Source organism: Phyllobates terribilis, unplaced genomic scaffold (genome assembly GCF_046119375.1).
Source record: "Phyllobates terribilis strain yellow unplaced genomic scaffold, ASM4611937v1 Scaffold_2__4_contigs__length_985480577, whole genome shotgun sequence".
NCBI classification, from domain to species: domain Eukaryota; kingdom Metazoa; phylum Chordata; class Amphibia; order Anura; family Dendrobatidae; genus Phyllobates; species Phyllobates terribilis.
The window spans coordinates 73,214,992-73,235,431 of record NW_027362762.1 but is presented as its reverse complement, the minus strand read 5'-3'; positions in this window follow the sequence as shown (position 1 = coordinate 73,235,431).

The following is a 20,440-nucleotide window of genomic DNA, read 5'->3' as shown; positions in this document are numbered from 1 at the left end:
TACCCCAACCCTTGGAACGCAAGCGCAAATACACAGCCAACGCCCCACAGGCCACACTACTAAATTCTCACATTTCACGACTGCTTGCGCTAGAAATATTGCCTTTTAGGCTCGTGGAGATGGAAGCCTTCCGCAACCTGATGGCGGCAGCCGTCCCTCGGTACTCGGTCCCCAGCCGCCACTATTTCTCCTGGTGTGCCGTCCCCGCATTACACAAGCACGTGTCCCAAAACATTAGCCATGCCCTCAACAACGCAGTTACCAGGAAAGTCCACCTAACCACGTGGACAAGTGCTTGTGGGCAGGGAAGGTACATCTCGCTGACAGCACACTGGGTTAACATAGTGGAAGCCGTGACCCATCCAGAACTTGGGACGGAACACGTCCTCCCGACACCAAGGATTGCGGGCCCTAGGTCAATCATCCTCCTCAGCCTCTTCCTCCTCTTCAGCCTCCATCTCCGAAATGACCACATCAGGCACAAGCTGGAAGCACTGCAGCACTGCCTCGGCCAAGCGGCAACAGGCTGTGCTGAAGCTAATATGCTTAGGTGACAAAGCACACAATACTGAAGAGTTGTGAACAGTTCTGAAAGAGCAGGCAGATCTGTGGCCGCTGAACCTACAGCCAGGCATGGTCGTGTGTGACAATGGCCGGAACCTGGCGGCGGCTCTGAGGCGAGGAGAGCTCACACATGTACCATGCCTGGCCCATGTGCTTAACCTCGTAGTTCAGCGGTTTCTCAAATCCTACCTGGAGCTGCCAGGTCTGCTTGTTAAAGTACGCCGCCTGTGTGCTCATTTTAGAAAGTCACGTGCTGCTTCTGCCACCCTTGCCGTGTTTCAGCAGCGTTTGCAGCTTCCGGCTCACAGACTGGTGTGAGATGTCCCCACGCGTTCGAACTCTACACTGCAGATGTTGGGAAGGATTTGTGAGCAGAAGAGGGCAGTTGTTGAGTACCAGCATCAACAAGGCTGTCAGTATTCAGTTCAGACTCCACACATAAGACCTCAGGAGTGGACATGGATGTCAGACATATGTACCATCCACCAAAACTTTGAGGACTTCACCAAGATGGTGAGCGGCGATGACGCCTTAATTAACGTCCCTATCCCGCTTCTCTGTCTTCTGAAATGCTCTCTGCTCACAATCAAAGAGGATACATTGCAGGCGGAGCACGATGAGATGGAGCAAGGAACCATACAGGGTGATTACACACAGCCCAGCCTCATCTCGCCCCAACGTGGATTGGGTGACAATGAGGAAGAGGAGGAGGAGGAAGAACAGGAGCTAGTTTCATGCGCTATAGATGGTACTACCTGCACAGCTGTTATACCGTCTGTTCAGCGTGGATGGCCAGAGGATAGAGAGGAGGAGGAGGAGGAGGAGAGCATGGTCAGTCATCCTCTTGGTGAGGACATGGAAGTCTTGCCTGTTAGCAGTCTGGCACGCATGGCTGAGTTTATGTTACGCTACCTTCCCCATGACCCTCGTGTTCTCAAAATTTTGGGTGACAGTCATTACTGGTTGGTGACACTTCTAGACCCACGCCACAAGGAGAACTTTATATCTCTTATTCCTGAGGAGGACAGGTCTACAAAAATGGGGCTGTACCAGAAGGCCCTTGTTGCAGAACTATTAAAAAAATTCCCATCTGAAAACCCTGGCGGCAGACGGCACACTTTGTTGGACAACCAAGGAGTACAGACGAGAGAGACACAACTTCAATCCAGCAGAGGCCGGGGAACACTGTCAAAGTTCTGGGAGAATTTTCTCAGCCCCTCCCATCGCACAGGCCCTGAGGTGTGGGGTACTCTCAAAAGGAGTGCAAAGTTTGGGAAGATGCTGAGGGAGTACCTTGCCAACCGTACCAACGTCCTTTGTGATTCCTTTGTGCATTAGAATTATTGGGTATCCAAGCTGGATACGTGGAATGAACTGGCTCTCTACGCCTTGGAGGTCCTGGCCTGCCCTGCCGCCAGCGTTTTATCAGAGCGGGTTTTTAGTGTCCCTGGTGGAATTATAACTGATAAGCGCATCCACCTGTCAACTGAAAATGCTGACAGGCTGACTCTTATAAAAATGTACAAGGGCTGGATTAGGCCAGACTTCTCAACACCACAGAATGATAGCAACGTAACATAAACTCAAATCCAGTGTCTTTTTTTGGGAGGTGTATTCCCATGCACCTCCTCACACCCACACATGGGTATACGCTTCCTGATTTAGGCTATTTGCTCTTGTCCTCCTCCTTCTCCTCATCCTCATCCTCCACCACGATATCACCCCGGTGAACGTGGTCCTTGATACAACACCCATATAATTTTTTTAAAGGGTGTTTATGATGCCCGTAAAAAAAATTTTTTAGACAGTATGCTCATGTATACCCCCCAGGGGTAAATGTTTGTCAGCCCATACACTTAGTGCATGGGCATTACAAGTATAGGAGGCCCTCCTCCACGTCTCTTCCAAGGGGCATTGGAGTGCCTCCCAATTTTTTGCAGCCCTTGCATTCACTGCATAGGCAAGCACAATGGGAGACCCACTTCCTAATAATGTGAACATTGTTTTCAGGTGGCCCTCTGACCTCCACATCTTTTCCAAGGGGCATTGGAGTGCCTCCAAATTTTTAGCAACCCTTGCATTCACTGCATAGGCAAACACAATGGGAGACCCACTTCCTAATAATGGCAACATTGTTTTTAGGAGGCCCTCTGACCTCCACGTCTCTTCCAAGGGGCATTGGAGTGCCTCCAAATTTTTGGCAACCCTTGCATTCACTGCATAGGCAAACACAATGGGAGACCTACTTCCTAATAATGGGAACATTGTTTTCAGGAGGCCCTCCTCTAAGTCTCTTCAAAGGGGTATTGGGGTGCATCCAAATTTTCAAAGTGATATTGGCGTGCGTCCAAATTTTAGGCAGCCCTGCCACTCACTGCATACGCAATAACAGTATAGGAGACCCACTCTTTAGTAATATAAACAATAAAACATAGCCGGCTGATGGCTCTCTAAGAATAGTAAAGGCCCACTGATGGCCCTATAAAAATAGGCTTTGTGACTTTCAGAATCCCTCCTTCATAAATGAAACACAATGTGTATGATGATATCTCACACACCACATGGGCAGATAAGGTTGTAAAATGTTAAAATGACATTTCCTGGTGAATGCATTTGTCACGGTTGAAAGCAATGCAAAAGTGAAAAAACGCATCAAAGATGCTACGTGTGAACATATCCCAAGGTGTGGAGGAGCATTTTTGTTTTTGGTTATTTATTTTGCTTTATATAAAAGTCATTACCCTGGAAAGGATGTTCCTTAACATATTTCCCAGGAAAATACATTTTGACTTAGTTTTGGTATGTTTTATTGTGAGTCCTTAAAAGTGGCATAATACTCTGACAATGTTGTTGACAGCAGTGACCTGGGAGTCAGAAATGTTTCCAGGGGTTTTCCCCATGCTGTCCCCATGTCATTTGAGCACTGTTCCCATCGATTTGGGCAATTTTTAGGCCCTCTGCAGACTGCCGGGGGAAGCCGCCAGAAAAATGCTCGAGTTTCCAATAGACTTACATTGGGCTCGTTGCTCGGGTCGAGCACCCGAGTTTTCCAATGTGCTCAACCCGAGCATTGAGCACCCGAGCATTTTAGTGCTCGCCCATCACTATTAGAGACGTGATACCTAAGACTGATGTTGTGCATAAGAGTCTAAATCAGGGGTCATCAAACTTTTTAAACAGGGGGCCAGTTCACGGTCCCTCAGACCATTGGAGGGCCGGAATATAGTTTTTAAAAAAACTATCAACAAATTCCTATGCACACTGCACATATCTTATTTTGTAGTAAAAAAACAATACAGGAACAAATACAATATTTAAAATGAAGAACAAGTAAAGTTAAATCAACCGGTATTTCAATAGGTAGGTAACTGTACCCAATAGGCAGCATAGGTCCTCAGTAGGCAGGTAAATGTCCCCAATAGGCAGCATAGGTCCTCAATAGGCAGGTAAATGTCCCCAATAGGCAGCATAGGTCCTCAATAGGCAGGTAAATATCCCCAATAGGCAGGTAGATATCCCCAATAGGCAGCATAGGTCCCCAATAGGCAGGTAAATGTACCCAATAGGCAGCATAGGTCCCCAATAGGCAGGTAAATGTACCCAATAGGCAGCATAGGTCCCCAATAGGCAGGTAAATGTACCCAATAGGGAGCATAGGTCCCCAATAGGCAGGTAAATGTCCCCAATAGGCAGGTAAATGTTCCCAATAGGCAGCATAGGTCCCCAATAAGCAGGCTGTTCCCCCCTTATTATGCCCCATGCAGGATTTCCCTTTCTCCCACCATATAATGCCCCGTGCAAGATATCACTCCCCTGTCTTTATAATGCCCCATTCAGGATGTCACCCCCCCATATAATGCCCCATTCAGGATATCACCCCCCCATATAATGACCCATGCAGGATATCACTCCCCTGTCTTTATAATGCCCCATGCAGCACGTCACCCCCCCCCCCATATAATGCCCCATGCTGGATGTCACCCCCCATATAATGCCCCATGCAGCATGTCACCCCCCATATAATGCCCCATGCAGGATGTCACACCCCCATATAATGCCCCATTCAGGATGTCACCCCCCCCATATAATGCCCCATTCAGGATGTCACCCCCCCTCCCCCATATAATGCCACATGCAGGATGTCACCCCTAATATTATGTCCCATGCCTCCATACATTAAAAAAAATAAAAATCTAATACTCACCTCCCTCCTTGCCTGCTGCCCGCTGCTCAGGTCTGGACTCCGGCGTCTCCGGCGTTGTCCCTCTCTGCGCTCCCTGTGACGGCTCAGGGGAGGGCGTGGTGGAAAGACGTCACTGCGCCCTCTGACCTGAGACGTCACAGGGAGCGCAGACCAAGAAGACACAGCGGATCTGCGAAGGCACAGGAAGAGGTAAGTATCGGGCTGCCGGGGCCCTGAGAAAGCGGGGGGGGGGCGGGCGCTGACACTGCTCTCCTCTGCCCACAGCCCGGCGGGCCGGATAAAAGTCCTCTGCGGGCCACATGTGGCCCGCGGGCCGTAGTTTGAGGACCCCTGGTCTAAATGAAGGGGCTGGCTGGCGTAAAATGCGCCTAATTCAATAAGATCTGCATGCCGCTTAATGAATTAGACGCATCTCTTAACTGGCATGCACCACCACCAGAAATGTTTTCTAATCAGGGACTGGAGTACATTTCTGGAGTAAGCTACACCAATGAATTGGAATAACTTTTTATGATCTTGGTAGGCAGCCATAGCTACATCCCATCCCACCCATGCCACCCCCATATTGGCACAGCTGGCTGGAACTGGATTGAAAATTACAAAAGTCGTAATAGTTTTGCACAACCTCAGAGTTATTAAGGTGGGTTTTTTGCCAGAATTCATGCATAAACACCTTAATAAATCTGCCCTTTAGTGTCTTCTTATGGTAGTACCAACCAAGTGAGATCATGGAAAAAAAAATCCATCTGCTAAATCGGTGATTTAGGCAGTGTACACACGGGGAGTATTTGCCGCAGACTTTTTTGCAGCAAAAAACAGAATATTTGTAGATAAAACGCTGTGTAACGTGTGCATTTTTAACATATTTTTAACATATTTTTTTATGATTTTTTTTTTTTTCATACATTAATATGAGTGGGTGAAAAACGCCAATTACTGTCCGCTAAGATCACCTACAATCTCTCCCTGCTCATCTAGATACAGACTGGCAATAAATTGTAAGAAATGTGATATGAACATCTAATATTTGCCGCATACAGTCCCAGCCACATATGCTGAGACACTGGGCCGAGAACTTATGATTATCCTCCAGAGCCGGGGTCCGCACAACATCATACTGTGCCCATAGTAGGAAGTCAGGTGAAGTCCTTAGTCGCAGTGATTACCGGATACTTTGATATCCGAGCTGTCCGACATACCACACCAAGCCAGACAGTAGTAAAGACGTTACCATACCACATCCTTCAGGCTGAACCCTTCTCTAGCTCTTGAGGTGGAGAGATAGAAAGCAGAGAGATAATGAAATAATTCCATCTTCTGATAAACTCGCCTCCTCCCAGGAAGCAAGTAGCACACAGGCCCTGTGCTCCTCCCCACAACGCGGGATCCCTCTTGCTGAAAAATTACACAGCTATGCAAAAAAAAAAGGCGTGCGTTATGGGTCCCCCTCCCCCAATCATGTTCCTCCTTCCGCTTAAGGCTCCAGGGGAGTCTTTCTTATTTAGCTGCCGGGAATCGCCTTTCCACCACACATAGTGAATGTCCTCTGGTCAAGGTGAATGGAAGGGATAAGTCATGTTCCCGTCCTTACTATTGACTACACATGTATTTATACATATAAATGAGATTTCCTCTGTGACATTAAGATGTGTGTGACAGTGCGAGGAAGGGTATTAGATGGGCCAGGACACTCTAACTGGGGTTGCAGCTCACCGTTACGATGAGCGTTGTTGATTCCAGGGATAGGATCATAACCAATCATGCATTGATGGCTTATCCTTGTTAATGAATTATCCAAAGAAATCACTTCAGGATGTTTATACTTTCTCCTCCGACAGATGTCAGAAGAACAATAGAATAAGTCCTACCGGGCAGACAACAATTTTAAAACCATTTTTAATACGTTATATCAATGCTGTTATATGATTGTGTGGCGCCCCTGAGGGCTCAGTCGCCACAGGGGTACTGCACCTCAGATGAGGTGTAGTATCTCCTCTTCCAGGTAAGGATGGAGCATCACCCAGGACCCCACTTCACACTCAACACTACACCACTCCTGTCCTGCAGGGGGCCTAAATGCACCAGGGTGCTGCCCCATTCTGGGATAGAGGAGATGGGGGGGGACCAAAGATAGGGGGAACCAAGTAGTGGGTGAGGGTGGAAGAAACACTTACAGGAAGCACTTATAGAATAATTTATAATAGGTGGCCATCTTAAGTTCAAGGTCCTTTGATTGTGGTCTTCTGTCAGGGTCCAGCAAGAGTCTGTAGCTGGCTGAGGATTCACGGTCCTCGTTCTCAGGCCTCGAGACGAGGAGCGGGTCGGAGTTAACCAGTGTCTCTGCCCGGTCAGGGTCCCGTTCTAAGAAGGCCTTGGAGGGGAGCAGAGGTGATAGGCTCCACAGGCAAAAGGATCCCAGGGGGATACGGATGGAGCGGAGTCGCCACCTGTATTCTTCACTCTGGCCTAGCCAGAGGGATTCCTGCTGGAAGAGGGGTGAACGGCCCCCGATGTCTGACTGTGTACTTCACGCCACTGTTGGAAAAGCCCGGCGGCATAGTGGATCCCAGGGTGAACAAAAGCGGGAGGAAAAGGAGAAGGAGGAGGAGAAGGAGAGGAACACACCAACGGGGTCTTGACAGGTGCTCCTGATCTACCTGGGAAGTGCTGAACCCCCTTCCTGGTGGCCACAGGACACCGTGTGTAGCAGAGGGAAGCTTTGCGGCTAAAGTTCATTTAAAGTGAGTAAAACCCTGGATAACTCTACCGCCTCCACTTGGTTATTCCCATGCGGCACTGCACCCACCATCCCTCCACACAGCTCTTCTAACACTGCCCTGAGGCCTACTCCGCCTGTGGGGAGTAGTACCAACCGAGCTGCCGGAACATCAGCCTCAGAGGACTGTGGCAGCGCTGGTGGCCTTCACTGGAAACCACAGGTGGCGTAGTCGTATAACCACTTATCAAAAGCCCATTTTTTTCATGTGACAGCTCTGGCCACGGACCGGGTCACGGCCACGACGACATCCCACACCACCACCATACATTGGCCCGGCACCGAGTAAAACCCCATCGCTCAGGGAGGGCGTCACAATTGTTTGAAGCTGCAGATACAAATAAGGAGCACTACTGATAACATCATCTCCCTCTATTGTGATGAAATCATCTCATCTTCCAACTTTTGTTAGTGTGACCAAATACAATATTTACATCTCCTAGCCTGAATTGTGACAAATATACAGTACAGACCAAAAGTCTGGACACACCTTCTCGTTTAAAGATTTTTTTGTATTTTCATGACTATGAAAATTGTACATTCACACTGAAGGCATCAAAACTATGAATTAACACATGTGGAATTATATACTTAACAAAAAAGTGTGAAACAACTGAAAATATGTCTTATATTCTTGGTTCTTCAAAGTAGCCACCTTTTGCTTTGATGACTGCTTTGCACACTCTTGGCATTCTCTTGATGAGCTTCAAGAGGTAGTCGCCAGAAATGGTCTTCAACAATCTTGAAAGAGTTCCCAGAGATTCTTAGCACTTGTTGGCCCTTTTGCCTTCACTCTGCGGTCCAGCTCACCCCAAACCATCTCGATTGGGTTCAGGTCTGGTGACTGTGGAGGGCAGGTCATCTGGCGTAGCACCCCATCACTCTCTTTCTTGGTCAAATAGCCCTTACACAGCCTAGAGGTGTGTTTGGGGTCATTGTCCTGTTGAAAAATAAATGATGGTCCAACTAAACGCAAACCGGATGGAATAGCATGCCACTGCAAGATGCTGTGGTAGCCATGCTGGTTCAGTATGCCTTCAATTTTGAATAAATCCCCAACAGTGTCACCAGCAAAGCACCCCCACACCATCACACCTCCTCCTCCATGCTTCATGGTGGGAACCAGGCATGTAGAGTCCATCCGTTCACCTTTTCTGCGTCGCACAAAGACACGGTGGTTGGAACCAAAGATCTCAAATTTGGACTCATCAGACCAAAGCACAGATTTCCACTGGTCTAATGTCCATTCCTTGTGTTCTTTAGCCCAAACAAGTCTCTTCTGCTTGTTGCCTGTCCTTAGCAGTGGTTTCCTAGCAGCTATTTTACCATGAAGGCCTTCTGCACAAAGTCTCCTTTCAACAGTTGATGTGTCTGCTGCTAAAACTCTGTGTGGCATTGACCTGGTCTCTAATCTGAGCTGCTGTTAACCTGCGATTTCTGAGGCTGGTGACTCGGACAAATTTATCCTCAGAAGCAGAGGTGACTCTTGGTCTTCTTTTCCTGGGGCGGTCCTAATGTGAGCCAGGTTCTTTGTAGCGCTTGATGGTTTTTGCAAGTGCACTTGGGGACACTTTCAAAATTTGCCCAATTTTTCAGACTGACTGACCTTCATTTCTTAAAGTAATGAAGGCCACTCGTTTTTTCTTCACTTAGCTGCTTATTTCTTGCCAAAATACAAATTCTAACAGTCTATTCAGTAGGACTATCAACTGTGTGTAGCATCGGCGTCTCTGCCTCCTAGCAGGCAGAGACGCCGTCCTTCTCACCTCCCCGCTCCCCGCGCGGCGTCCTCCTGCGCTCCTCTTCCTGCTGCGGCCGGCACGCGCAGCTTCCCGGGCACTGTGCTTAGGGCGCACGCGCTCCCTCTCTCTTAAAGGGGCCGCGCGTGCCGTCCTAAGGAGTCCCCGGACAATAGCCGAGGGTCCTCCCATATATAAGGCACCTCCTCCAAAATGGAGGTGCCCGAGCAAAAGTTGATTCACAGTATACTTACCTCTGCTTCAGCCCTCAGGTCCAGTTGCCAGCTTGACTACTGTTCCAGTCCGCCAGTCTGACTACTCTCCAGCCCGACAGTCTGCCTTCCGTTCTACCCACCAGTCTGTCTATGGGCAAGTCTGCCTGCTTACCAGGAAGCATCTGCCAGTTACCTGCCAGCTACCTGCCATGCCTGCTAGCCTGCTCACCTGGGAGCACTCGCCTGTTACTTGCCTGTTCCTGCCTGTTACCTGCCAGCTACCTGCCGTGCCTGCTAGCTCACTCACCTGGGAGCACTCGCCTGTTACTTGCCTGTTCCTGCCCGTTACCTGCCTGCTACCTGCCGTGCCTGCTAGCCCGCTCACCTGGGAGCACTCGCCTGTTACCTGCCTGTTACCTGATAGCCTACCTGGAAGCTCCTGCAGTCACTTGCCGTGACCACCCGCCTGGTAACCTAGAGACTTCAACCTGCTCTGCCGTCACGTGCCGTGACCACCCGTCAACTATCCAGAGACTCCTGCCTGCCTGTTGTGTCCATCCGCTATATCGGTCAGTCTCAGTCTGCTGACCCATGGGAGCCACCTGCTCTCTTACAAGGTCGTCCCCAGGGTAGCACCTGGTCCCTCTGCTCGGTCCCTCCCTGGTCACGGAGTCGTTAGCCGCCGTACGACCAGGGTCGGTCCGAGTTGATACTTAGTCACGCCCCTCTGGCTCCCACCTTGCACCGCGGCACAGAGGTTCCACCACCCGGATCCGTAACAGTTTGCTCGGGTCATGGAACCCGGTGGCCCCAGACCCCCGCAATCTCCGACCTGCACCAGGAGGTCTTACGTCAGAGAGCTCAACAGGAGTCAGTCCTGTCCTACCTGCGGTCTGTTAACTCTCGCCTAGGTGCATTATCCGATCCGTCTCTGTCCTTCTCTGGTCAGGCAACGCCTACTTCCGCGGCACCACAACCTAGTCCTATTATGGACCCCGGCTCTCGGCACCTCCACGTTTTGCTGGCAACCCTGCCTTAGCTCGGGGTTTCATAAACCAGTGCACCCTGCACTTTGAACTCTTGGCACATCAGTTCATCTCCGACCGGGCCAAGGTGGCATTCATCATGTCCCATCTCACTGGGGAGGCACTGGCATGGCTAAATCTGCTGTGGGAGAGAGAGGATCCCCTGGTGTCCAACCTATCATCTTTCCTCGCTGCTTTCCGGAAAGTCTTCGATGAAACAGGACGAAAATCCTCTTCAGCCTCCTCTCTGCTACGTCTCCGCCAAGAGAGTCTCACCGTGGGCCAATATGCCATACGGTTCCGTACCCTCGCTTCTGAGCTTGCTTGGGATAACAAGGCTCTGGTGTCTGTCTTCTGGGAGGGCCTTTCCGGCCGGATTAAGGATGAGCTAGCCGGTTGGGACATTCCTACCACCCTGGGTGACATGGTCTCACTCGCTACCCGGATTGACATCCGGTTCCATGAACGCATCAAAGAGACCACCGAGAGAGAAAATTCCTCCTCCTTGCTCCTACTTTCCAGAGACCCACCTCTCAACCAGTCACTCCTGGGGCGCACTCGCCCGAACCCATGCAGATCGACCAGACCAAGATGGTCAAATCTCGCCAAGAGTCACGTCGAGCCGAGGGGAGCTGTTTTTATTGTGGCAGTAAAGAGCACCTGATCCGTTCCTGCTAGGAGAGGCCGGGAAACTTCAGTGTCTAGGACCGCTCAGAGAGGTCGTCCTAGGCAAAAGTAAGCCCTCTCCATCACTGACTTTGTCTGTCTCTATCTCCTGGGGAGAGAACCGTCTCTTTGAACTTGCTCATCTGGATTCTGGAGCTGCTGGAAACCTCATTTCCCAGTCCCTGGTAGAGAGATACCGAATTCCCACCAAACCTCAGGCTGAACCATTGTCCGTCACCTCCGTGGTTGGAAGACTCCTTCCAGTGACCGTAACCCTGCAGGTGGGAATGCTGCACTCGGAGAAAATCTCCTTCCATGTGCTGTCTGGACTCTCCCACTCCCTATTGCTAGGTCTACCCTGGCTCCAGACACATGAACCCGTGCTGAACTGGCAATCCGGAGAAGTACTCCGGTGGGGGCAGGACTGCCATGCGAACTGCCTGATCCCAGTTCGCCCGACTGGTCCTCCACCTACCCCAGCTAATTTACCCGGTCTACCGGCTCCTTACTGGCCCTACGCAGATGTCTTCGATAAAAAGGAAGCAGAGACACTGCCACCTCATAGGCCATATAATTGCCCGATCAACCTGGTACCTGGCGCCACTCCACCCCATGGGCGTATTTACCCATTGTCGGCGGCAGAAACCCGGGCCATGTCTGAGTACATTGAGGAGAATCTGGCTAGGGGATTCATCCGGAAATCTACCTCCCCGGCTGGAGCCGGATTCTTCTTTGTCAAAAAGAAGGATGGTTCACTACGCCCCTGTATTGATTATAGAGTACTCAATCAGATCACGGTAAAAAACAAATATCCCCTGCCGCTCATCTCCGAGTTGTTTGATCGCCTTAAGGGTGCCAGGATCTTTTCCAAGCTGGATCTACGTGGAGCGTATAACCTGGTCCAAATCCGTCAAGGAGATGAGTGGAAGACGGCATTCAATACCCGGGACGGTCACTATGAGTACCGTGTAAGGCCCTTCGGTCTCTGCAATGCTTCCGCTGTCTTCCAAGAATTGGTCAACGACATCTTCCGTGATCTTCTTTACTCCTGCGTGGTGGTATACCTGGGACGATATCTTGATATTCTCTCCGGATCTTCCCACACACCGGAGGGATGTTCGTCAGGTCCTGCTTAGGCTCAGGCAGAACCACCTCTATGCAAAATACGAGAAGTGCCTCTTCGAGCAGACCTCTCTTCCATTCCTGGGCTATGTTATCTCCCAGACAGGCCTACGAATGGATCCTGAGAAGCTCTCTGCTGTCCTAAAGTGGTCCTGTCCGGAGGGGTTGAAGGCGATTCAGCGATTCCTGGGCTTCGCCAACTACTATCGTCTCTTCATCCTGCACTTCTCTTCTCGGACTGCTCCCATATCTGCGCTCACCCGTAAGGGAGCATATCCCATGGAATGGTCACCCGAAGCTGAGGAGGCCTTCCTTTCCTTAAAGCAAGTCTTCTCCTCAGCCCCAGTGCTTCACCGTCAGGATTGCAACAAACCATTCTACCTGGATGTTGATGCTTCCTCCTCCGGAACCGGAGCGGTGCTCACCCAAAAGTCTTCTTCCGGGAGAATGGTAACCTGCGGCTTCTTCTCCAAACTCTTCTCTTCCTCGGAGCGCAACTACTCCATAGGAGACCGAGAACTGTTAGCCGTTAAATTGGCGCTGGAGGAGTGGCGTTACCTGCTTGAAGGGACTCTATACCCGGTGATCATCTATACGGATCACAAAAACCTGGCATATTTCCAGAATGCCCAAAGACTCAACCCGCGCCAGGCCCGGTGGTCTTTGTTCTTCGCCTGCTTCGACTTCGTCCTACACTTCCACCCGGCGGACAAGAATGTCAAAGCCGACGCCTTGTCCCGATCCTTCCTGTCCTCCAATCAAGAGGAGGAGCCTATGCACATCATCGACCCCTGCAAAGTGATGAATGTGGCCCCCTTGGATCTGACTCGTCTTCCACCCGGTAAGACGTTTGTAGCAGTACCAGATCGTGTGAAGGTTCTTCGCTGGGGTCATTCATCTAAACTAGCCGGCCATGCTGGCCAAAAGAAGACCTTCCTGCTCATCGCCCGGCATTACTGGTGGCCTACCCTGCGCAAGGACGTGGTAGACATCCTGTGCCCGCAACAAAGTTCCCAGGCATCTACCAGCCGGTCATCTCCTGCCTCTTCCCGTACCTGATGCTCCATGGCAAAACATTGCTATGGACTTTAACACAGATCTCCCTGTCTCTGCCGGTTGTACAGTCATTTGGGTGGTCGCCGACCGCTTTTCTAAAATGGCTCACTTCATCCCCCTGCCTGCTCTCCCATCTGCATCAGTGCTAGCTAAGGACTTCTTCCTCCACATCTTCCATCTCCATGGCCTACCCCTCCACATCGTGTCGGATCGAGGGGTTCAGTTCACCTCTCGTTTCTGGCAAGCTATGTGTAAGTTGCTGGATGTCACCCTGGATTTCTCCTCCGCTTATCATCCACAGTCCAATGGTCAAGTGGAGCGGATCAACCAGATCCTTACCAGCTACCTCCGGCACTTTGTTAACGCTCACCATACTGATTGGGTGGATCTCCTGCCATGGGCCGAATTCTCCTACAACAACCATGAGAGCGAATCATCTTCCAAATCTCCGTTCTTTATAGTCTATGGTCAACATCCCCGGATTCCGTTTCCCGTCTCCGCTTCTGTGGACAACCCTGCCGCAGAGTCTCTGGTCAGCGAATTTTCCACCATTTGGGAGAGTACTAGGTCCGCACTTCTTCAGTCCTCCGAGCGGATGAAGAGATATGCTGACAAGAGACGTCTGAATCCGCCTCAATTCCGTCCTTGAGACAAGGTTTGGCTCTCCTCCAAACATGTTCTGCTCAAAATACCCTCCTATAAGTTGGGTCCTCAGTTCAACGGTCCATTTGAAGTCCTTAAGCAAAACAATCCAGTGGCCTACAAGTTAAAACTCCCAGCCACCTTACGGATTCCCAACTCCTTCCACGTATCTCTCCTCAAACCAGTTGTCTTTAACTCTTTTTCCAACAATCCAGGTTCTTCCCCTGCTCCGGTTTCTGCTAAGGACGTGTTTGAGGTAGAGAATATTCTGGCCACCAAGAGGGTAAGAGGAAAAACCGTTTTTCTGGTGGATTGGAAGGGGTTTGGCCCAGAGGAGAGAACTTGGGAACCCAGGCAGAACATCCATGCCCCGCTTCTCCTTAAAAAATTTCTTTCTGGCATAAAAAAGAGGGGGCGTAAAGGGGGGTTACTGTAGCATCGGCGTCTCTGCCTCCTACCAGGCAGAGATGCCGTCCTTCTCACCTCCCCGCTCCCCGCGCGGCATCCTGCTCCTCTTCCTGCTGCGGCCGGCGCGCCCAGCTTCCCGGGCACTGTGCTTAGGGCGCGCGCTCCCTCTCTCTTAAAGGGGCCACGCGCGCCGTCCTAAGGAGTCCCCGGCCAATAGCCGAGGGTCCTTCCATATATAAGGCACCTCCTCCAAAATGGAGGAGCCCGAGCAAAAGTTGATGCACAGTATACTTACCTCTGCTTTAGCCCTCAGGTCCAGTTGCCAGTCTGACTACTGTTCCAGTCCGCCAGTCTGACTACTCTCCAGCCCGACAGTCTGCCTTCCGTTCTACCCGCCAGTCTGTCTATGGGCAAGTCCGCCTGCTTACCAGGAAGCACCTGCCAGTTACCTGCCAGCTACCTGCCGTGCCTGCTAGCCTGCTCACCTGGGAGCACTCGCCTGTTACCTGCCTGTTCCTGCCTGTTACCTGCCAGCTACCTGCCGTGCCTGCTAGCTCGCTCACCTGGGAGCACTCGCCTGTTACCTGCCTGTTCCTGCCCGTTACCTGCCTGCTACCTGCCATGCCTGCTAGCCCGCTCACCTGGGAGCACTCGCCTGTTACCTGCCTGTTACCTGACAGCATACCTGGAGGCTCCTGCGGTCACTTGCCGTGACCACCCGCCTGCTAACCTAGAAACTTCAACCTGCTCTGCCGTCACGTGTCGTGACCACCCGTCAACTATCCAGAGACTCCTGCCTGCCTGTTGTGTCCATCCGTTATACCGGTCAGTCTCAGTCTGCTGACCCATGGGAGCCACCTGCTTGCTTACAAGGTCGTCCCCAGAGTAGCACCTGGTCCCTCTTCTTGGTCCCTCCCTGGTCACGGAGTCGTTAGCCACCATACGACCAGGGTCGGTCCGAGTTGATACGTAGTCACGCCCCTCTGGGTCCCTCCTTGCACCGCGGCACAGAGGTTCCACCACCCGGATCCGTAACACTGTGTATCCACCTGACTTCTGCACAACACAACTGATGGTCCCAGCCCCATTTATAAGGCAATAAATCCCACTTATTAAACCTGACAGGACACACCTGTGAAGTGAAAACCATTTCCGGTGACTACCTCTTGAAGCTCATCAAGAGAATGCCAAGAGTGTGCAAAGCAGTCATCAAAGCAAAAGGTGGCTACTTTGAAGAACCAAGAATATAAGACATATTTTCAGTTGTTTCACACTTTTTTGTTAAGTATATAATTCCACATGTGTTAATTCATAGTTTTGATGCCTTCAGTGTGAATGTACAATTTTCAAAGTCATGAAAATACAGAAAAATCTTTAAATGAGAAGGTGTGTCCAAACTTTTGGTCTGTACTGTATGTACAGTGGGGAAAATAAGTATTTGAAACACTGCCGATTTTGCAAGTTTTCCCACCTACAAAGAATGGCGAGGTCTGTAAATTTTATCGTAGGTACACTTCACCCGTGAGAGACAGAATCTAAAAATAAAAACAGAAAATCACATTGTATGATTTTGTAATAATCAAATTGCATTTTATTGCATGAAATAAGCATTTGATCACCTACCAACCAGCAAGAATTCTGTCTCTCACAGACCTGTTAGTTTTTCTTTAAGAAGCCCTCCTACTCTGTACTCATTACCTGTATTAATTGCACCTGTTTAAACTAGTTACTTGTATAAAAGACACCTGTCCACACACTCAATCAATCACACGTCAAGCTCTCCACCATGACCAAGACCAAAGAGCTGTCTAAGGACACCAGGGACAAAATTATAGACCTGCACAATGCTGGGATGGGCTACAGGACAATAGGCAAGCAGCTTGGTGAGAAGGCAACAACTGTTGGCACAATTATTAGAAAATGGAAGAAGCACAAGATGACTGTCAATCTTCCTCGTTCTGGGGCTCCATGCGAGATCTCACCTCGTAGGATAAGGATAATTCTGAGAAATGTCAGGAATCAGCCCAGAACTACACAGGAGGACCTGGTCAATGACCTAAAGAGAGCTGGAACCACAGTCTCAAACATTACTGTTATTAACACACTACGCTGTCATGGATTAAAATCCTGCAGGGCACGCAAGGTTCCCCTGCCGACGCCAGAACATGTCCAGTCCCGTTTGAAGCTCAACGAAAGACCATCTGGATGATCCAAAGGAGGCATGGGAGAAGGTCATGTGGTCAGATGAGACCAAAATAGAACTTTTTGGTATCAACTCCACTCGCTGTGTTTGGAGGAAGAAGAAGGATGAGTACAACCCCAAGAATACCGTCACAATCTTGCAGCACGGTGGAGGAAACATCATACTTTGGGGGTGCTTTTCTGCATTGGGGACAAAATGACTGCACCATATTGAAGGGAGGATGGATGGTGTCATGTATCACGAGATTTTGGCCAACAACCTCCTTCCTTCCATGAGAGCATTGGCTCATAGCAGGGTCTCAATGACCCGAAACACACAGCCAGGGCAACTAAGGAGTGGCTCTGTAAGAAGCATTTCAAGGTCCTGGAGTAGTCTAGCCAGTCTCCAGGCCTGAACCCAATAGAAAATCTTTGGAGGAAGCTGAAACTCAATGTTGCCCAGGTACAGCCCCAAAACCGGAAAGATCTGGAGAAGATCTATATGGAGGAATGGGCCAAAATCCCTGTTGCAGTGTGTGTGTGTCACCCAGGGGGATATATAGGGGACTTGGAACCCGGGCCTTTTACCTTGTTTAGGAGGTCACGACAGTTGGCTCCCGGGCCCGTACTCTCGGTCTCTCTTTTAAAAGGGGTTTTAGTGTACAGTTTGTCTCGTGACGCCACCTGTGGTTTCCGGTAATGGTTACCGGCGCTGCTGCAGACCTCCGGGGGCGATGGGATGGCAGCTGGGATGTTTCTGCTAACCCACAGGCAGAGCGGGCCCCGGGGCAGTGTAGGTGCAGATGGTGGTGATGCTGGGGCTTGTAGTGCAGGAGAGATGGCGCAGCAGGAGTAACTGACAGAGACAGGGGATTCACTTCAGTACCTTTACTGGTGCGGATGTCAGGTACGGTCCAGAGTACTCAGTAGGAAGGGTGCACTTCAGGACTTCTCCACAGTGAGCGGGTATAAGGCCTCCTGGTCCGTGTATCCCTCTCTCTAAGCTCCTGGCCAGCCTGCAACTGGGCCTAGCTTCTGTGTCGTGCTGTTCCTTCACCTGTCGCTTGGTAGTAGACCTTTCTCTGGGAACCACTATCCCTGGACGCCAGGGCCTTCGTTCCTAGTCCTGTCAAGGGTTTAGCTTCAGGTCAACCAGGGACTTGTAGTCCTCCTGGTATGCCGGTAGTCCTTACTGGGTATAGAGGACCCTGTAGGCGCGGACCCGGTGTCCGGTTTGTGTCTTGGGGTGAGCCTATGATGCTCCTCTGCCCCCTCAACTCCTCTCTCCTCTTCTCTTTGCCTCCGGCCACCCTCGGGGCCCTCAATACAGCAGCAGACGTGCTGTGTCTTCGCTGCTCTCAGCGTCAGCATGCTCTCTCTCAGACTAACTGAACTTCTGACTGAACTGCCTGGCTCCACCCTCCATATATATATATCTGACGCGCCCCCTGGGCCGTGGGGTACCCGGAGCCGGGCCGGTAGACGCTGGGGGTAGTAGTCACAGTGGCAGTGACCCTGTCCGTGACCCAGGCGGTCAATCCAAGGGTAGTATAAGTGTATAGGTTATATATAATGTCAGACTACGCCACCTGTGGAGTGCGGCTAATGAGGCCGCCGCTGCGTAACAGTCCTCTGAAGCTGGTGGTTTGGCAGCAAGGGTGGTATAACTCCCCACAGGAAGAGTGTAGCTTCAGGGCAGTGTGTGTGGATGATGGTGGTGACTGGCACTCTCCCATGGCGGACATTAACCACCCCCCTGGCTGTCAAGATGGTGGGCCTACTGTCAGAGTATACGGGCTCTACCAGGGCCTGGTAATCTCTACCCCTGAGACCGATTGCTGCCCGGCACCATATCAACATTTCACTTCTTGGGGCATGGCAATGGGGAACGGGTCACTCATCCTGACACGGCCAATTTCACCACCAGACAGTTCTACCTGTTGTCTTCTCATCAGATCTCTCTCTGCAGAACCCACTGCTGACTGGAACTGGCGGTCTCCGCAACCTGCTGTAACAAGACAATCATTTCTGAAAGACAATTTTCAATGACATTAGTGCCTAAGGTTATCATGGGATGACTTTCAACAATTATCATTCCTTGCGCCGGCAATTCCACTTTTCCAACCTTTATGGTCACTTCTTTATACCCCACTTGAGGTACAGGCTGACCATTGCTGGCATGAATGCTTAAATGTTCATCTGGATGGCGGGTAATGTCTGAATCAGTCCAGCATCATTTGTAAAGAATGTAGGGGATAGTGGTCACCTGGGATCCAGTGTCCAGCAACGCGCTCATCGTGATGCCATCAAGCATGACAGGTAGGACCGGCCGTCCCCCCACATACTTGTCTCGCCAGCTGTGTGGGCCTGGTGGTCTTACGCCTGGGGGTTGGCCCTCTGCCCCAGGTTTTGCTCGTTTAAATTACAGTACCTTGTATAGTGTCCTGCCTTGTGACAGCGGCGGCAGATGGGTTGTTCGTCCTGGTCATAGCGGTCGCTGTTCCTCCCTCTGGTTGGGGGAATCCTTTTCTGTCGTCGCCACGGGACGTCCTCCGGACTGGAAGTCAGCTGGATCTTTCCCTTGGGAGACACCTGCAAGGACTGCACAGTTTTGGTTAGTGCAGCTACACTTTTAGTCAGCTCTTGGACCTGAAGGTGCAGGTCTGTAGACGGGGCATTACCCAGAGTCTGTGCATCAGCTCCTACAGGCTCTGGGGAAAAGGGTGCCACCTCCTGGTGGTATGTGATAGCTGGGCGCCGGTGGGATGTAGCGCCACCTGGTGTTGGTTCTCGCAGCACCCGGATGGCTCTGTCTTTAAATTGTGTAAAGTCCAGATCAGGGTTTTGCAGAGCCATAATGCGCAGCTGTGTCCGGTGAGCGCTGGACAGGAGCCCCTCAATAAACTGCTCAGTTAACAGTCTGTTCTCATCTCGCACACTGTCGGGTCTACCTGTTTGATGGCCCTCAGCTCCTCCTGCAGGTTTAAAGCATAGTCCCATACACTGTCCTGCGCCCGTTGTTTGCACCCGTAAAACTTCATTTTTATCTCAGCTGTAGTGCGGGTGTCAAAGGTGTCCTTTAGGCGGGACAGTATTTCTTTCACAGTCCCTTTGTCTCTGGCTGACCAGGACTTCACTTCTCTCTGGGCTACACCAATTAACTGGCCTATGAGGATGCTCACTTTCTGCTCCTCGGACAGGGGGTATACTTTAAACAAGCTGTGCAATCTTTCTTTAAAGTCACTCAGGGTGTGTGACTCTCCTGAGTACTGGGGCAACCACGCCTCCCCCTGTATATATGGCATGGAGAATGGCATTACCACGGCAGCATATTGGGCGTCTTCTTCCCCCCTAGTGAACCGTGGCCTGCCTTCTTTCACTTTTCTTCCGTAGGCCGCAGTTCCGCAGGCGATGGTCTCCTTTGAGGACCTGGCGTCGCTTGCTTCTGACGTCAGCATTTGCTGGGGCTCCTTCCAGGACCTTGGGGCTTGGGCTTCACGCGCTTTCAGCGGTTATGCCCCTCTTCTTCCCGTGCTGCGACCCGAAAATGGCAGACAATGGCGGGAAACAGCGGCAATTGGAGGGAAAACTTCATCACTCTATGCGACACAGTTCGTGAAGGCGCACAGTACCCGGTGGCAACGAGCACGAAATCCTGCCGACTACGCCAAAGTTGACGCGCCCCCTGGGCCGTGGGGTACCCGGAGGCGGGCCTGTAGACGCTGGGGGTAGTAGTCACAGTGGCAGTGACCCGGTCCGTGATCCAGGTGGTCAATCCAAGGGTAGTATAAGTGTATAGGTTATATATAATGTCCGACTACGCCACCTGTGGAGTGCGGCTA